The sequence below is a fragment of the Schistocerca piceifrons genome, chromosome 1 (genome assembly GCF_021461385.2).
Source record: "Schistocerca piceifrons isolate TAMUIC-IGC-003096 chromosome 1, iqSchPice1.1, whole genome shotgun sequence".
Classification (NCBI taxonomy): domain Eukaryota; kingdom Metazoa; phylum Arthropoda; class Insecta; order Orthoptera; family Acrididae; genus Schistocerca; species Schistocerca piceifrons.
The window spans coordinates 1085199586-1085218863 of NC_060138.1; positions in this window are offsets into that span (position 1 = coordinate 1085199586).

The following is a 19278-nucleotide window of genomic DNA, read 5'->3' on the forward strand; positions in this document are numbered from 1 at the left end:
ACGTTTTCAGCTGTTATGACGTGCTAAACCTGTAGAATGCTAACTGTTACTCCTGCTTTTTTCAGAAGTTAATTAGTCGTGAAATGGATCATTGCACGTCCTGACTGTGACATTTACAAACAGCCTGATGTGTGTATTGGCTATTAGCATACAATGGATAAAATTGTGGTTGCTACTAAACATACAGCACATAAACTTGAGGTTTCCGTTTTAGATTTCTTTCTGTGTGGGATTTAATTCTGGAAGTGATTTGTTACGCATTCAGCAACACGATTTACAGTATCCAAACAGAAACTTCGGAGAGGGAAAATATTGTTAACGTGCCCGGCATGTGTGACGGGGCATTTGAAAGCGTGCTAACAAACTTTACTCACGTTCTTGACCTTTCACGAAACCGTTTCCGGTTCGATTGAAAAATTAAGGACCTCATAAGGTCGGGGTATTGTGGAGGAACGCCCTGAAATTTAATAACATTTTATTCGAAACTCCTCCGAGCAAGGAGGTCCCCGGGGAAAGCATAAAGTGTTAGTGTATCAAAGCACGCGAGGTCCTGCGTAAAAATGAGGGGAGACACTTTATCTTGATTTACGCTCGATGATGTTTCCCGTACTTGGCTAATGTTTAACACAGTGTGATTTATCCCTGGAAGGCATTCATTATTTGGAGTCACGGTAATGGAAGCGGTCATAAATTAGGAGGCAGAGAGCGAGCGAGAGCGCGCGGTAATTTTTTTAATCACCGGCCGATTGTGGCGGCGCTGGGCCGTAACGTGCGTGTTATTAACGGCAGTATAACTCAGACCGACCGCGTGGGAGGAGGCCCGGACAATGGGAGGCGTGCGTGGGCGGAGGCCGCGCTGCAGAAAGCGGGCCGGGAATGGCGAGCGGCGCGCCGAGCCGCGGTGCAAGGCCGCTGCAGCCTCCACTGCGCACCCACCCTGTCCCGTTGTCTGGGTGACAACCTGCGCCGACGGCACCGTCCCAGCTAACGGGACTCCCGTACACACAGTGTTCCACCTCAGCCATCAACACCACGGGTCGTTTGACATTCACTGCTCGATGAAGATCTCCGCAAGCTTTTTCCACGCATTATGGTCTGCAGCACGTTGCCCTTGTAAGTTTTCTAGTGTCATCAACCGCTTTTGAAGAGTTCCTAGATAACACAAAGCAGCATGTCATTCTCAAGGTGGCAGGGGTAAAATACAGGGAGCAAAAGGCTATTTAGGCCATAGTGGTCGAGCGGTTCTAGGCGCTTCAGTCTGGTACCGCGCGACCGCTACGGTTGCAGGTTCGAATCCTGCCTCGGACATGGATGTGTGTGATGTCCTTAGGTTAGTTAGGTTTAAGTAGTTCTAAGTTCTAGGGGACTGATGACCTCAGCTGTTAAGTTCCATAGTGCTCAGAGCTATTTGAATTTTAAAAGGCTATTTACAATTTGTACAGAAAGCAGATGGCAGTTATAAGAGTCAGGGGTATGATAGGGAACCAGTGGTTGGGAAGGGAGTGAGACAGGTTTGTAGCCTATCCCCGATGTTATTCAATATGTATATTGAGGAAGCAGTAAAGGATACAAAAGAAAAGTTCGGAGTAGGTATTCAAATCCATGGAGAAGAAATAAAAACTCTGAGGTTCGCCGATGACATTGTAATTCTGTCAGAGACAGCAAAGGACTTGGAAGAGCAGTTGAACGGAATGAACAGTGTAAGATGAATATCAACAAAAGTAAAAACGAGGATAATGCAATGTAGTCGTATTAACTCGGGTGATGTTGAGGGAATTAGATTAGGAAATGAGACACTTAAAGTAGTAAAGGAGTTTTGATATTTGGGGAGCAAAATTACTGATGATGGTGGTAGTAGAGAGGATATAAAATGTAGAATGGCAATGGCAAGGAAAGCGTTTCTGAAGAAGAAAAATTTGTTAACATCGAGCATAGATTTAAGTGTGAGGAAGTTGTTTCTGAAAGTATATGTATGGAGTGTAGCCATGTATGGAAGTGAAGCGTGGACGATAAATAGTTTAGATAAGAAGAGAATAGAAGGATTCGAAATGTGGTGCTACAGAAGAATGCTGAAGATTAGATGGGTGGATCACATAACTAATGAGGAGGTATTGAATAGGATTGGGGAGAAGAGGAGTTTGTGGCACAACTTGACTAGAAAAAGGGATCGGTTGGTAGGACATGTTCTGAGACGTCGATGGATCACCAATTTAGTATTGGAGGGCAGCGTGGAGGGTAAAAATCGTAGAGGGAGACCAAGAGATGAATACACTGAGGAGATTCAGAAGGATGTAGGTTGCAGTAGGTACTGGGAGATGAAGAAGCTTGCACAGGATAGAGTAGCATTGAGAGCTGCATCAAACCAGTCTCAGGACTGAAGACCACAACAACAACAACAATGATCTGTAGCACGTTGCCCTTCTAAGTTTTCTAGTGTCATCGGCCGCTTTTCAAGAGTTCCTAGATAACAGAACGCAGCATGTCATTCTCAATGGAGAGTAGTCTTCCGAAGTAAGAGTGATTTCAGGTGTGCCGCAGGGGAGTGTCGTAGGACAGTGCTACTGTAAGTAGGCAGTTTAGGTTTTTATGTTGGTAACACCATGTAGCGCTCTGTATGAAAATCACTGACTGTGCTGTGTGCAGTCTGTGGTTGGTTGGCATTGTTGGAATACTCGCTATTGTAGTGTTGGGCAGTTGGATGTGAACAGTGCGTATCGTTGCGCAGTTGGAGGTGAGCCACCAGCAGTGGTGGATGTGAGGAGAGAGGTGGCAGAATTTTAAGAGCGGACGATATGGACGTGTGTCCACCAGAAAGAGTAAATTTGTAATACTGGATATCATGAACTGATATATAATGACTTTTGAACACTATTAAGGTAAATACATTGTTTGTTGTCTATCAAAATCTCTCATTTGCTTAGTATGCCTATCAGTAGTTAGTGCCTTCAGTAGTTAGAATCTTTTATTTAGCTGGCAGTATTGGCGCTCGCTGTATTGCAGTAGTTCGAGTAACGAAGATTTTTGTGAGGTAAGTGATTCATGAAAGGTATAGGTTATTGTTAGTCAGGGCTATTCTTTTGTAGGGATTATTGAAAGTCAGATTGCGCTGCGCTAAAAATACTGTGTGCCAGTTTAGTGATGATCAGAATAAGTAAAGAGAGAAATGTCTGATTACGTTCAGTTTCGCTCAGCTGTTTGAAAATAAAATAACGTAATGGGTTTACCAGCACAGTAATTCATTAATTTTTCTAATGGGACGTTTCACTATTCACAATATACATAAATAGCCTTGTGGATTACATCGCAAGTTCATTGAGGCTTTTTGCGGATGATGCTGTAGTATATCGAGAGGTTGTAACAATGGAAAATTGTACTGAAATGCAGGATGATCTGCAACGAATTGACGCATGGTGCAGGGAATGACAATTGAATCTCAATGTAGACAAGTGTAATGTGCTGCGAATACGTAGAAAGAAAGATCCTTTATCAATTAGCTGCAATATAGCAGGTCAGCAACTGGAAGCAGTTAATTCCATAAATTACCTGGGAGGAGGCGTTAGGAGTGATTTAAAATGGAATGATCATATAAAGTTGATCGTCAGTAAAGCAGATGCCAGAGAGAGATTCATTGGAAGAATCCTTAGGAAATGCAATCCGAAAACAAAGGAAGTAGGTTACAGTACACTTGTTCGCCCACTGCTTAAGTATTGATCAGCAGTGTGGGATCCGTACCAGATAGGGTTGATAGAAGAGATAAAGAAGATCTAACGGAGAGCAGCTTGCTTCGTTACAGGATCATTTAGTAATCGCGACAGCGTTACGGAGATGACAGATAAACTCCAGTGGAAGACTTTGCAGGAGAGACGCTCAGTAGCTCGGTACGGGCTTTTGTTGAAGTTTCGAGAACATACCTTCACCGAGAAGTCAAGCAGTATATTGCTCCCTCCTATTTATATCTCGCGAAGAGACCATGAGGATAAAATCAGAGAGATTAGAGCTCACACAGAGGCATGTCGACAATCTTTCTTTCCACGAACAATACGAGACTGGAATAGAAGGTGGAACCGATAGAGGTACTCAAAGTACCCTCCGCCACACGCCGTCAGGTGGCTTCCGGAGTATGGATGTAGATGTAGATATATTATATCTCTCTTGAACCATCATGGACACGGAACATCGGCAGGTTAAGTAATTGCCAATATCAATGAAATTCTCCAACAGCTGGGATGCGATTTTATTTTGAAGGCCACAGGTTTCGGAATTCCACTATGCCATCTTCAGGCCCCATATGCATCTCTGAAAATAAACGATAATGTCATATAGTACCATAAATACCTGAATGACGTGAATTCACTCGTTTCACGAGTGCTTCATTCGGAGACTTGACAGCAAGTTACACCTACAATGCTACAGCGAGTTTGGGAAGAAATTGATTTCCAATGGGATGCGCGCATGATAACCAACGGAGGCCATATACAACATCTTTAGTCCAAGGTAAAAACACTTGATGTGTTTCCCTAAAAATGACAGTAAAACCAGCTCTATACCTTTTTTCAATAAATTTATATGAATTCTTGAAGTTGTGAAGTACTTTCTGAAACACCCTGTATTGAGGAATGCTACCTCTGTAGCCGTCCATAATTTTGAAAGTGTTGCTGGTGCAGGTTTTGTTCACGATCTGATCTCTCGATTATGTCCTTTAAACGTTCGGTGGGACACATGTCGGGCGATCTCGGTGACAAAACATTCGCTCGAAGTGTCCAGAATGTTCTTGAAACCAATCACGAACAACTGTGGCCTGATGACATGGCGCATTGTCATCCATAAAAATTCCATCGTCCTTTGGCTGCAAACGGTCGCGAAGTAGCCGAAAACAACCATTTGAAATGTTTGATTTGGTCGGACCAGAGAACGAAGTCCATTCCATGTTCACACAGCTCTCACCGATATGGAGCCACTACCATCAGCTCTTACCAACTGCAGTCCGTACTCATCTGACTAGACCACGGTTTTCCTGTCGCCTAGGGTCTAACCAATATCGTCACGAGCCCCGGAAAGACGCTTCAGGCGATTTCGTGGTGTTAGCGAAGGCACTCGCGTCGGTCGTCTGCTGCCATAAACCCATTAACGCCACATTTCGCCGTAATGTCCTAATGGATACGTTAGTCGTACGCCCCACATCGATTTCTCCGGTTACTTCACGCAATATTGCTTGTTTGTTAGCATTGACACCTCTAGGCAAATGCCGCCCCTCTTGGTCGTTAAGTGAAGGCCGTCGGCCACTGCATTGTCTCCGTGGCGAGCGAGATGTAATGCCTGAAATGAGATATTATCGACAGATTCTTGCAATTGTGGATCTTAGAATATTGAATTCCCTAACAATTTCCGAAATGGAGTGTCTCATGCGTGTAGCTTCAACTACCATTTCGCATTCAAACTATGTTAGTGTGCAGCCAGTAATCAAGCAGGAAAGCTTTTCACATGAATCACACTGAGAACGCCTACCCTTTTATACCTTGTGTACGCGGTATACCGCCTTCTGTACACAGGGTGGTCCATTGATCGTAACCAGGCCAAATATGTCACGAAATAAGCGTCAAACGAAAAAATTATAAAGAAAGAAACTTGTCTAGCTTGAAGGGGGAACCAGGTGCGCTATGGTTGGCCCGCTAGATGGCGCTGCCATAGGTCAAACGGATATCAACTGCGTTTTTTTTTTAAATAGGAAACATTTTTTATTACATATTCGTGTAGTACGTAAAGAAATATGAATGTTTCAGTTGGACTACGTTTTTTTCTCTATGATACATGGCGCTGTAATAGTCACAAACAGATGGCTCACAATTTTAGACGAACAGTTGGTAATAGGTAGGTTTTTTAAATTAAAATACAGAACGTAGGTACGTTTGAACATTTTATTTCGGTTGTTCCAATGTGATACATGTACCTTTGTGAACTTATCATTCTGAGAACGCATGCTGTTACCTGTAAATACAACATTAATGCAATAAATGCTCAACATGATGTCCGTCAACCTCAATGCATTTGGCAATACGTGTAACGACATTCCTCTCAACAGCGAGTAGTTCGCCTTCCGTAATGTTCGCACATATATTGACAATGATCTGACGCATGTTGTCAGACGTTGTCGGTGGATCGCGATAGCAAATATCCTACAACTTTCCCCACAGAAAGAAATCCGGGGACGTCAGATCCGGTGAACGTGCAGGCCATGATATGGTGCTTCGATGGTCAATCCACCTGTCATGAGATGTGCTAGTCAATACTGCTTCAACCGCGCGCGAGCTAAGTGTCGGTCATCCCTCATGTTGGAAGTACATCGCCATTCTGTAATGCAGTGAAACATATTGTAGTAACATCGGTAGAACATTACGTAGGAAATCAGCATACATTTAGATTGCTATCGATTAAATGGGGGCCAATTATTCTTCCTCCCATAATGCCGCACCATATATTAACCCGCCAAGGTCGCTGATGTTCCACTTGTCGCAGCCATCGTGGATTTTCCGTTGCCCAATAGTACATATTTTGCTAGTTTACGTTACCGCTGTCGGTAAATGACGCTTCGTCCCTAAATAGGACGCGTGCAAAAAATCTGTGAACGTCCCGTAATTTCTCCTATGCGCAGTGGCAGGACTGTACACGACGTTCAAAGTCGTCGCCATGCAATTCCTGGAGCATAGAAATATGGTACGGGTGCAATCGATGTTGATACATCATTATCAACACCGACGTTTCTGAGATTCCCGATTCTCGCGCAATTTGTCTGCTACTGATGTGTGGATTAGCCGCGACAGCAGCTGAAACACCTACTTTGGCATCATCATTTGTTGCAGGTCGTGGTTGACGTTTCACATGTGGCTGAACGCTTCTTGTTTCCTTAAATTACGTGATTATCCGGCGAACGGTCCAGACACTTGGATGATGTTGTCCAGATACCGAGCAGCACAATAGCCATACATCAACACGATATTGACCTTATCCACAATTGGTAAACAGTCCATTTTAACACGGGTAATGTATCACGAAGCAAATACCGTCCGCACTGGCGGAATGTTACGTGATACCAAGTACTTATACGTATGTGACTATTACAGCACCATCTATCACAAATGAATAAAGTGGTCCAACTGAAACATTCATGTTGTTTACGTACTACACGAATATGTAATAAAAAATGGGGGTTCCTATTTTAAAAAACGCAGTTGATATCCGTTTGACCTGTGGCAGCGCCATCTGGTTTCCCCCTTCAAGCTAGACGAGTTTCGTTCTTTGTAGTTTTGACGCTTATGTCGTGAGATATTTGGCCCGGTCACTATCAATGGACCACCCTGTATTTGCATGTCACTGTCCTGTGACATGTAGATCTGGTGTCAGACTCGCTTGCAGGTCCAGATCCTTCATCTCACATACTACCTCATAGATCCATCAGTGTGATTTGGCGTCCTTAACGCAACGGATTGAGCCTCAAAACAGAACACATTGTTATTAATTATTTATTCTACTTATGTATCAGGCTCTGTTGGGCTATTCGAGCCAAATTTAATTCGTTATCGAAAGAGTCAGCACATAGCTTGAGCAATGTAGATTAGAAAATTTATACAGAAAAGAAGTGAAGAATTAATAAAACCGAAAAAATGAGACTACACGAGATATAATATAGCAGCTGTTACCTGCCGCTGCGCTTATGTATCAGCAGTATTGGTATGATGATTGATGGTGAGTAGGTAGACCATTGTACGTGCAATAACGTCAGCTGTTCTCATGCGTCTGCCTGTTCGGGTAAGCATAGCTCATGATGTGTACCGCTACCGGCAGCTGCCACAACGCCCGACCAGTAGCTATACACTGATGTGTCAAAAATAATGGGATACATAATAAATATCGGGTCGGACTTCATTTGCCCGACATAGTGCAGCAACTGGACGTGACGTGTGCTCTGCAAACTGTTGGAAGTCCCCTTGAGAAATACTGTGCCTTGGTGTCTCTATAGTCTTCCACTGTTGCGGAAGTGTTACCAGTGCAGGGTCCTGTGCATGGAATGACCTCTCTAGTACGTCCCATAAATGTTCGAAGGGATTCGTGTAGGGCGATCTGGGTAGGCAGATCTTCCGCCCGAACTGACCAGAATGATCTCCAAACCAATCGGGAACAACTGTGGCCCAGTGGTATGACATCGTTGTTTGGGGACGTGAAGTTCGTCAGTGGCTGCAAATGGTATGTCGACCATAACCATTTCTAGTCAATGATCGGTTCAGCGGCTCAGGTGGACCAGAGGACCCCGTCCAGTCCACTCCATGTATACACAGCCCACACCATTATGGAGATACCAAGAGCTTGAATGGTGCCTTATTGACAGCTTGGGTCCATGGCTTCGTGGGGCCTGCGCCGTACTCGAACAGTATCATCAGATATCACCTACTGAAATCGGGACTCATCTGACCAGGCCACTGTTTACCAGTCGCCAAGGTCCCACCGATGTGATTATGAGCCTAGGAGAGGCACTGCAGGCGATGTCGTGCTGTTAGCAAAGGCACTCGCGTCAGTCTTCTGCTGCCATAGCCCACTAACACCAGGTTTCAAAATGAGATTTTCACTCAGAATCGGAGTGTGCGCTGATATGAAACTTCCTGGCAGATTAAAACTGTACGCCGGACCGATACTCAAACTCGGGACCTTTGCCTTTCGTGGGCTCTACCAACTGAGCTACTCATGACCCGTCCTCACAGCTCCAATTCTGCCAGTACCTCATCTCCTACCTTCCAAATACAGTTTTAATCTTCCAGGAAGTTTCATATCAGCGCACACTCCGATGCAGAGTAAAAATCTCATTCTGGAAACATCCCCCCCAGGCTGTGGCTGAGCCATGTCTCCGCAGTACGCTTTCTTCTTGGAGTGCTAGTTCTGCAGGGTCGCAGAAAAGCTTCTGTGAAGTTTGGAAGGTAGGAGACGAGGTACTGGCAGAATTGGAGCTGTGAGGACGGGTTGTGAGTCGTGCTTGGGCAGCTCAGTTTGTAGAGCAATTGTCCGCAAAAGGCAAAGGTCCCGAATTAGAGTCTCGGTCTGGCACACAGTTTTAATCTGCCACGAAATTTCAACCCCACATTTTTCCGCAGTGTCCTCGGTTACGTTCATCGCGTGTCCCACATTGCTTTCTGCGATTATTTCACGCAGAGTTGCTTGTTGCACTGACAACTCCACACAAACACCCTGCTCTCGGTCGTAAAGTGAAGGCCGTCGACTACTGGATTGTCTGTGGTAAGAGGTAATGCCAGATATTTGATACTCTCGACACACTCTTGGCACAGTGGACTCGGAATATTAAACATATCCGGTAGGACAGTGCTGCGAAAAGTGGCGTTAATGTGCTATGGCAGCAGATGACCTACGTGAGTGGCTTTGCACGACATCGCATGCAGTTTCTCTCCTGGGTTCATGATCGTATCGGTTGGAAGGGTTTCTCCAGTTATTTCACGCAGTGTTTCTTGTCTTTTAGCACTGACAACTCTACGAAAACGCCGGTCGTTAAGTGAAGGCCTGCTTTCTTCGTGGTGAGAGATAATGCCCGTAATTTGCTATTCTCGGCACACTCTTGACACTGCGCATCTCGGAATGTTTAGTTCCCCATGCTTTCCGAAATAGGATGTATGAGGCCTGAGTACACAATACACTTATACAAACACACCGCTCCCTTACAGCTTGTGTGGGGTGTCGCTTGCAGCTCCAGGTCCTTCGTCTCACATACTACCTAATAGTTTATTTATTTATTTATCAGACTTCGTGGGACCATTTTAGGAAAATATAACTAGTTATCGAAAAGGTCAGTATGTAGTTTGGAAAATGCTGATTAGAAAATTTATAAACAAAAGAATTAAACAAATAATACAACCGAAAAAAATTGTAGGGGAGTATACGATACATGACATATAGCTTGCATGTCAATAGTTTCGTAGTTTTGTTACAACCAGCGATGGTGAGAAAGTAAGTTATTGTATGTTTAATAGGCTCAGCTACCCTCACGCGGCTGCCTGTTCGGGTGAGCATAGCCTGTGATGTTCATCGTCCTCTGCAAATGCCACAATGCACAACGAGCAGCTGTACTCGTGCATTATAAGACGTGTACGTTCTTCTTTTCTTTTATTTATTTATTTATTTATGCATTTATTTTACCTGGAAAGATTAGGGCCTTCAGGCCCTCTCTTACACCTAACCAGGCATACTCAGATTCAACAAATTTCAGTTTCTACAGAACATTAAGGACATATAACATGTTATACAGTATTAATGTTAAAGAAAAAAAATAGAGATTATAAAAGTAGTACAATGATAATTATAACAATCAAGAATAATAATAATAATAATAGTAATGACTATGTATATGAAAGTAAACATATTTTTTTTATGAATGTCAGTCCTATTGCTAGTTGGGAATTTTCTCGTTGTATTCTTGCAGCTTGTGAGTTATTCTTATCAAGCAGAGACATAAGAAGATAGAATGGGGTGAAAGAGATATAGAAGAGGTAGATAGGTTAGAGGAAGGGAAATAGAATGGTAATAATTCGAAGCTATGATGGAGAGGAGAAAGAAAGAGATGAGGGGGGCACAACAATGGTGGCTATACCGTCCCTAATATGTAAGTCTTTTAAGGGCTTCTCCTCTCTTCAGCAGTTGCCTTGAACTCCCATTCGCCAACTTTCACGATCATGGCATTCTTCCTCTTTCGGATCTCTATTCCTCATCACTGGACTTGGTCCCGCTCTCTGTGTTACTCTCGGGCATCCACAATTCCTGGCGGCGACCTTTCCTTGATTTCTTTTAGCCATCGTCCTTACCCCATTCCCCGTACATGGCTATATCTCAGTTCTTCGCACGATGGGTTGCACCATATCCATTATCTCCCTAATTGCCTTATTTCTTCTCCTCTCTGTCTTGGATATCCTCGGTGCCCTCCTTACTTTATCCATCTCTACTGCCTGTATTCTGATTCTCTGCAGCTCCCAAAGGGTCCATCCATCTGCACCGTATGTTAGTGTACTTTCCACTTCTGTCTGCAGTATCCTCTTCTTTGTTTCTTTTGCTATTGTCCGGCTCCACAGAACTCCGTTTAGCATTTTAATTGCTTCTCTTACTGCTGGATCCTGCGTTCCACATCCGCTTCACAGATTCCTGAGCAAAGGTAATCAATGTGAGCATGTAAACGGCTTCACAGCTTTAACAGTTCCTTGCGGCAATACTATGTCCCTTGAATCTCCTCCCGCTAGTAAATATTCTGTTTTACTCATATTTATTCTAAGCCCACGTCTTTCAGTTGCTTCCATTAACTTGTTTATCATAAATATGACATCCGCCCTACTTTGTGCTATCTCTACTTGATCATCAGCAAATAACGATTACATAGTACCATGCTGGAAATGAATTCCTATACCCCCACATGACAGATTCACTGTTCCAGTAGATGCTGCATGTGTATTTTAAACAGGGTCGGGGACATACTGCAGACCTACGTATGTCCTTTCGATCTTTGGAATGTCTCACTCAGCTTTCTCCCTACTTTAACTGCTGAATAGGATTGGTGCTACGTTCTTCGAATTAGGAATATATGTGTTGCTTCTAGACCTACATATGAAGGGCTTATTTCAATAGTGGTATAAGTCCATTTTTGTTCATTGTGAGATAAAGAGTCCTGAAGTTAAATGAGCGCTGAAAAATCTGCAGTTGAGATACCAGAAATATTCAAGCATATGGCTTCTTGCTAGAGATGAACCTTTCTTTCAGTTTGTTTGGATCATTAATTTCAGAAGCATTATAGGCAGAAAAGTGGAGGTAATGGACTTGTACCACTATTGAAACAAGACCTTCATATCCTGTCGCTTCCTACAGTGTGTTGATGGGTACAAAAACATACACTTTTTCTAGATCCACAAATATTAAGTGTACTTCCTGACCCTTAGACTAACCCATCTCTCTTACTTGACTAGGGCTAAAAATATGATCCATACTAGATCGTCTCGTCCAACTGTAAAACCTGTCTCTCGCTACTTTTCCTCAAACTCATTCTCCAATCTGTTCTTGCAGTATAGCGCTAAAAAGCCTGCTGATAGATGGCATAACGCTATTCTCCTATAATTATTTGTGCGCTTCTTGTTTCCTTTCTTACAGATAGCAGATGCGTATGATGCACACCACTCTTTTGGTATTTCCTCTCCCTCTACAATCTCACTAATCAATTTGCATGAAGGCTCACTTTTTGAGGAAGCCCATATTTTCAGAATCCCGCCACAACTCCTCCCAGTCCACTTGCCTTATTCGGCCTCTCTTTATGGGTTCTGTATTACCTAATGTACTGCTTTTGTTGCAGACTCCTATCACGTAGTCTCTTCTTTTTTCTACCAGAAGTTCTTCAAAGTGCTTTTTCACTGTCCAATAGATACAGATCGTATTGTGGGCGTGGAACTGCTAGCCATTTCCAACTTCCTCTTCATCCTCCATGCCTTTACCGATCTCCTATATTCTCTATTTTCTCACGTACTCTTTCAAATTCCACCTCCTTACTCTTTGTTGCTATTTCTTAGCCCTCTTTTTATATACCTTGTACCAGTTTCAATCCTCTTGACTCCCAGAGCTTAACCACGTGTGATATAATATCTTCTTTTCCTTAACCACATCCACTAAATCCGCTGTCATCGATTCGCTCCTTACCCTTCTTTCCCTTTCCCTTCCTAAAGCCTCCTCCGGCGCTTCCTTAACTGACTGTTTCAGGAAACTGTATAGCTCATTAGTACTTCAGTCCTCTACTGCGTCCAATCTTAGATTTAATCTTGCTCTTACAAACTTTTCATACTTTCTTCTTACAGCAGATGCATCCTAAATTTTGGACCCTCTGTAGTTTTAATTCCAGTATCCTTGTCTTTATCGACCTGTTTTATTTTGATCTAAGTAACTATACAATGATCAGAGCAACACTCTGTTCCTCTTTTTACCCATACCTCTAGCACAGTAATTACCCGCTGCCTCCGCACTATTACGCAGTCTATAGTTTAGGTTCCTTGACGGACTGGCACAGCTGATGCAGGCAGTCAGGGAAGATGGCGAGTATCAGTCGATGATCCAGTTCAGCGAGTGTATCTGGCGATCCGAGAAAATCTTCGATTCATATTTTGTTGAGCGATTCGTTTCCCCAAATTTCAATATCAGCTCTCTACACCATCGTGAGTGAGAGACTTCAGTACCACAAACTCTGTGCAAGACGGGTTCCCAAAATAGTGTCGAAGCATCAAAAAACACAAAGAATGGCTCCGCCTTAATATTTCTGCAGTTCTACCGAAGACGAAGGATAAAACTTTTTTGAACAAAATAATCAAAGCTCTCATAGTATCACAATGGTTTCGAAAAAATATGAACAGATCACAAAGTACAGACAAAGTGCAATTTCATAAGTGTGAAGTTATCCAACTGTGTAATTACGTAAACACCTGTCACTGATGTAGTAAAAAAATTTTTGTTTCTCTGTTAAATAATCAGATAGCTGTGTAATTCAGTGTTAGAGAAATATGGTACCGATGTGTAAAGTTGTATAAGCAAATACCATATTAGCTAGGACTCCTTGTGCTTGCCAAACACATGGTACAGAAAGTAAGCGTGTACCTCCCTGAGGATTAATGTAATTATAGCCTCGGGTGCTACAGACTACAGCAATGGAATGAAATGTATCACGCAAAACCTTCTTTGTAATTAAAAAAATCTTGAAAAATAAATGGCTTAAGTACAAAATTAATCACTCAAATGCGTGTCCTGTAGCGTTAAATGTGCGTCTTGCTGTAAGATAATTCTGTGGAAGTGTCTTAGTTATCGTCCTCTGTAAGCAAAGTTCTGCTGAAGTCAATGTACTTACCTCATCATAAACGAAAGTGATATGCTTTGCGTATAGATATCGTAGTTATTACGTACATTACTGTGATCAAGAAAGTACTATACTGTAACATATTGTTGTGCTACGAAAAAGGCTGTCTCACTGTAGCTATACCAGAAAAGTTATTACTAAAACATGTTTTACTTTCCAGAAGAATTCAGAAAAACTGTACAGATATAAAACAGATACACCGCAAAAGCAACAATGTAAATTTTGTCACATATTAGTAGCGTCGTGATATAATCGTGTAGCTATCACATAAACTAACCACTCTGTCATCTGGTATCTCACAAAAAGTACTTTAAATCCAGAATGTATTTTCAAGTAAACCAAAATGTTGCATTAAAATCTCATTAGCAATACCAGTATATGTTCTAAGTATGTAAGCCTTATAGTCGTTATGTAATCGTGCAACTAACAAGCAAAAATGTACACACACAATAACACTGTGTCGTCTGTTCACTATAACAATGCACTCGCAAATACTGTCTGAATATGTTCCCTAGGTACTAGACTAGATAGTTAACTTTAAAACATAGTTGCATGTTAACAGTTTCTAAGTCTGACGAAGCGTACTAGTAACGTGAAGTGAAAAATTTTATAGCAAAGACTAAGTTAAAAAACAGATTATCTCTCAATAAACGGTTTTACAGGTGAAATGTGGTGCAATCTTTTACCCTTTCTAGTGTGCAGAGTTTCAACTTCAAAGCAATTATCATGTTGTATACGTCGGTAAGGAATACTGGAATTTTTTCTCAAGGTTAGCTTATGTTATTTTTCTCAAGCCCAGCCGGCGCAAGTGGCTGCCTGCGGTGCGAGTCATTGTCTGTCTCTTTGTTGGCGTGCGTCGTTATTGGGATTAGGAGACCTAACTTTTGCAAATACACCTTGTCGAGAAGGCCCTGCCCTGTTTGAAGCTCGCCAGTTCTGATGCAATTCAGGTCTGTTGTTATGATCATATCGTCTGTCGTCATTTCAGTAGATTCCATAGTTTCTTTCTTGTCGGTCGAATTTCTCCCTAAATTATAACTGCGCGCTGGACCATTGCGTCTAAAGTTATTCTGTCTCCCTTGATAATAATTATTTTGGTTCCCATATTGTCTGTTTCTCTGATTGTCTCTGTGATAGTCACTACTGCGGAGAGGTGATCTTTCCCTGTAATTATTACTACTCTGCCAACGGTTGTCATACGGATGGTGTCTGTTTTGGTCACGATTTGTGTTGTGAGAATAGCCTTGTCGTGTCCAGTTATTATTTCTTTCATCGGGGAATTGCAACGGATGTGACCTGTAATTGTTGTGTTCCTGTTTTCGCGTTCCGCGATTGTCAGTGTCAATCTCTAATTCTTGTAAGAGTCCCTGAAAAGCTTCAATGCCGTCTTTGCAACGTCCTGCCAAAATAATATGTCGTAAATGTTCAGGTAATCTGATTAAGCAAATACGGATGAGTTCTGAGGGGCTGTAGGGTTTGACAGGTACTGATTCTTGTGCAACATGTCTTCAAAATATTTCACAAGATTGGAAAATTCAGGTTGTTCGAAATGTTTCATCATTATGATGCTATGTTTTACTCGGTCTTGTGTAGCTTGAGACCAATATGCTGAGAGGAAGGCATGATAAAATTCTCCTTCACTGTGACATCGTGTATGACCGATCACATTCTTTCAGCTGGTTCATTCTCTAAGTAGCCACACATAAATTCTAATCTGTGCTCTGACGACCAGTTGCGAGGAAAACAATGAGAGAATTGATGGAGCCACGCTTGTGGATGAATGTCGTTGCCAGAATTCTTAAATGTTTTGAATTTACTTGCAGTAATGAACAGCTTATAGCCAAAATCATTGTGTCGGCGAGTAGCATATCGGTCATTGTTACGTCGTGTCGGCGGTTCCATCTCAAAATCCAATGCACCTTGCCAATTTCTTTCATAATTTCCGAAGTGTCCTGTGTTATTATTTTGTGGTTGTTCCATATTTCCATGTCCCTCTTCCCGTACTGGAGCGCGAGTGTCCTCTGAAATATGTAATTCTTGTATTACTTGTGCCAACTGATCTTGTACTTCCCGGATTTCTCTTTTGTACTGTGTATTGATTTGATTTTGTTTGAATTTTCTAATTTGTTCATACTCTTCAGTGTCCGCGAAGGCTACAGGTCTTGTGTCATTCAGATCATCATCTACCTTTGTAGATAAGTTAGTGAACTGATCTGAAAGTTCGGCTACTTTATCCGCTAGTGAAATTATTTCCTCTGTGTGTTTTTCTGAACGAAGTTTCAGAGTGTCCATTTGTGTTGAAATCGTATCTACTGTGTCCTTTAAGTTTTCCTGAGTTTTTGCAAGTTGCGTAACCGAATCGGCAGATGCAACTGAGTCAATTTTAGCTTGCAAAGTGTCGTGATTTTCATGAAGAACAGTTTGCAGTTCTTTTATGGCTGCTTCGTGATTCTGTAATGCATTTTCATGACGCGAAAAAATACGTTGGAAATGCTCACAAATTTGTGTTTTTACGTCATTACAGACTTTTTGACATTTCGATTCAATGTTATGTAACTCAGTAGTTAAATCTTCACGTGTTTGTTCAAGTGTGGTGTCTAACTTCCGAAGATTTTGTTCCATTGTGTCTAACTGTTGCTGTGTTTGTCTCTGGTGTTGTTCCATTGTGTCTAACTTTTGAAGATTTTGTCCCATTTGTTTCTGATTTTGTTCAAGCGTTGTGTCTAACTTTTGTAGCCTTTGTCCCATTTGTTGCATTAACTGTAATAACAGTGCACTGGTGTCTGAAACATGTTCCTCAGTGCTATTCGGCAGTGCATTTGAACCGGCAATATTCGCATTTTGAAAAGCAGAAAATGTGTCTTGATTTATTTGAGAAAACGGTGAGGACGCAAAACCTGAATCTACAGTATTTGCAAGATTGTGTCCTGTCATTTCGGAATCCTGAGGGGAGCTGTTGCCGACCGATCGATCGATAATGCTGCCCTGTTCACTAATTGTTTCACTGCCTACACCATTATTTGCAGCTCGCTCCATTTCCCTATGCACAATTACCAAATTACTACTTTGAACATTAGTTAATTCATTACATGGTGGCGCTAACACACTGCTTTCGTCTTCACTGTCATTTCTCAGCTTACTTTGGAGGCTAGTATTACGTTTTTCACACGCCATTATTGTCACAATATTTCATACGACAACACATAAAAACACAATTTGAAGTGCAAAAATAAGAGAACACATTAACATAGCACTGAAAATAATATTAGTAAATTGCAAGCGCAGCTGCGAAATACTTGGTGCAAATTTACATGCGTGCCACACCTGTTTTAATGTACAACAATGAAAGACTGCAACTACAAAGGAGATTCTCTCTACAATTACGCGCTAGCAATAAACAAAATCTACACTAATTACACAAACTACAAGAAAAAACCAGAAGATTCCAGTGAGGTATCCTCGGCTAAGGGTCGACGTACGAAACGTCCCCTTTGAACAATTATACATGATTGTCCTTAGACTGACACACAATATTTTTAGCGCAACGCAATCTGACTTTCAAAAATCCCTACAAAAGAATGGCCCTGACTGACATTAACCTATACCTTTCACAAATCACTTACCTCACCAAAAATCTTTGTTACTCGAACTACTGCAATACAGCGAGCGCCACTACTGCCAGCTAAATAAAAGATTCAAACTACGGAAGGCACTAACTACTGATAGGCATAGTTAGCAAATGAAAGATTTTAATAGAGAACAAACAATGTATTTACCTTAATAGTGTTGAAAACTCATAATATACATAGCAGTTCATGACATCCAGTCCTACAAATTTCAAAACTCCGCCATTTCTCTCCCCACATCCACCACTGCTGGCGGCTCACCTCCAACTGCGCAACGCTACGCGCTGTTCACATCCAGCTGCCCAACACTACAATAGCAGACAACAATGCAAACTAGCCAAAGACCGCACACAGCACAGCCAGTGATTTTCATACAGGGCGCTACGCAACGTTGCCAATAAGAAAACATAAACAGCCTACTTAGAAGGCACGCTATCGTCCAACGATTGACCCAGATGATCAACTGTGATTAAGTCGCCGGAAAGTAGTCACTCTCCGGATGTAAGAAGAAAACAGGTGTAATATGTTGCGGGGTCACACGGCGGTAGCAAGCTACCATCTGACTTCCTAGGAATCAGACGTCCTCCATCGCGATAAAAAGTTAAACGGTGATGGTCGTCATCCACTTGGCGACATTTCGGGCATAGAAGAGTGTCCACTAGTCCAATTGTATGGAGCCGTTGGTTGGTGTTGAACTTGCCACAGGCGACAGAGAACCACAGTGCCCGAACGAAGGTAGGAAGGAATTTTTGGTGCACATGTCTCCAGATCTTCGGCCAATGCAACCTGGCGTGTTTGAGTTCAATGACATTACGACTTATCCGTCGTAGCAGCCAAAAATAAAAATCCTTCGCGCATGGCGGTCTCGTGCTCGGAAGCTCGTCTATGATATAACTAAGTTCCACGATAAATGTTGATACATGCGCAAAATGTGGCGTAATGTTGCCCACCGCCACCGGAGGTGTGAGGGACGCTGGAACCAGGAGATCTAGTAGGCGGGATGTAAGGGAATCACCCCCGCTATGCCATTGCTTGTACATAGTGGCTAGAGGGAGCGCCGTCGCTCGGCAGTGAACATTCGTAAGTCCGAGTCCCCCCGTGTCCGTAGGGAGCATGAGCGTTGCGTATCGCACCTTGAGGGGCGCTCCAATCATCACAAAATAGCCTAGTGCTGATTGAAGTCGACGTCCGAGCGTGAGTGGTAGGGACAGGATCTGCGAAATATGCACCATTCGAGAAACCACATAAGTGTTCAGATACTCGACTCGCTGCAAAGGATCAAGGCACCGTAGAAGATATTGTCGGACCATGGTACGTGTTGTCTGTAAAATACGTCGGTAGTTAACTGCCGCAGTATGTTTTACAGATGAGGTAAAGTCTATGCCGAGATAGCGGAATCGTTGCACATAAGGAAGCGGACTGAGTTCTTCCGGCGAAAGGCCCATTCCAACCGGCATTGCCGCCGATTTGTTCATGTTCACTGCACTACCCGCTGTCACACTGTGGTCCAACAGCAGTTCAAGGACCTTCTTCACCTCTTCCTCAGAACGAACGAGCAGCAGGAGGTCGTCCGCATAGGCACGACATTTGAAGGTGTAGCTCCGTACTTCCATCCCAGAAAGAGAATTTGTTAGCCTCCCAATTAATGGTTCCAACGCTATCGCGAACAGCAGCATTGAAAGCGAGCAGCCCTGGCGAATGGATCGTAGAATTTGAATGGGCCCGGCTATA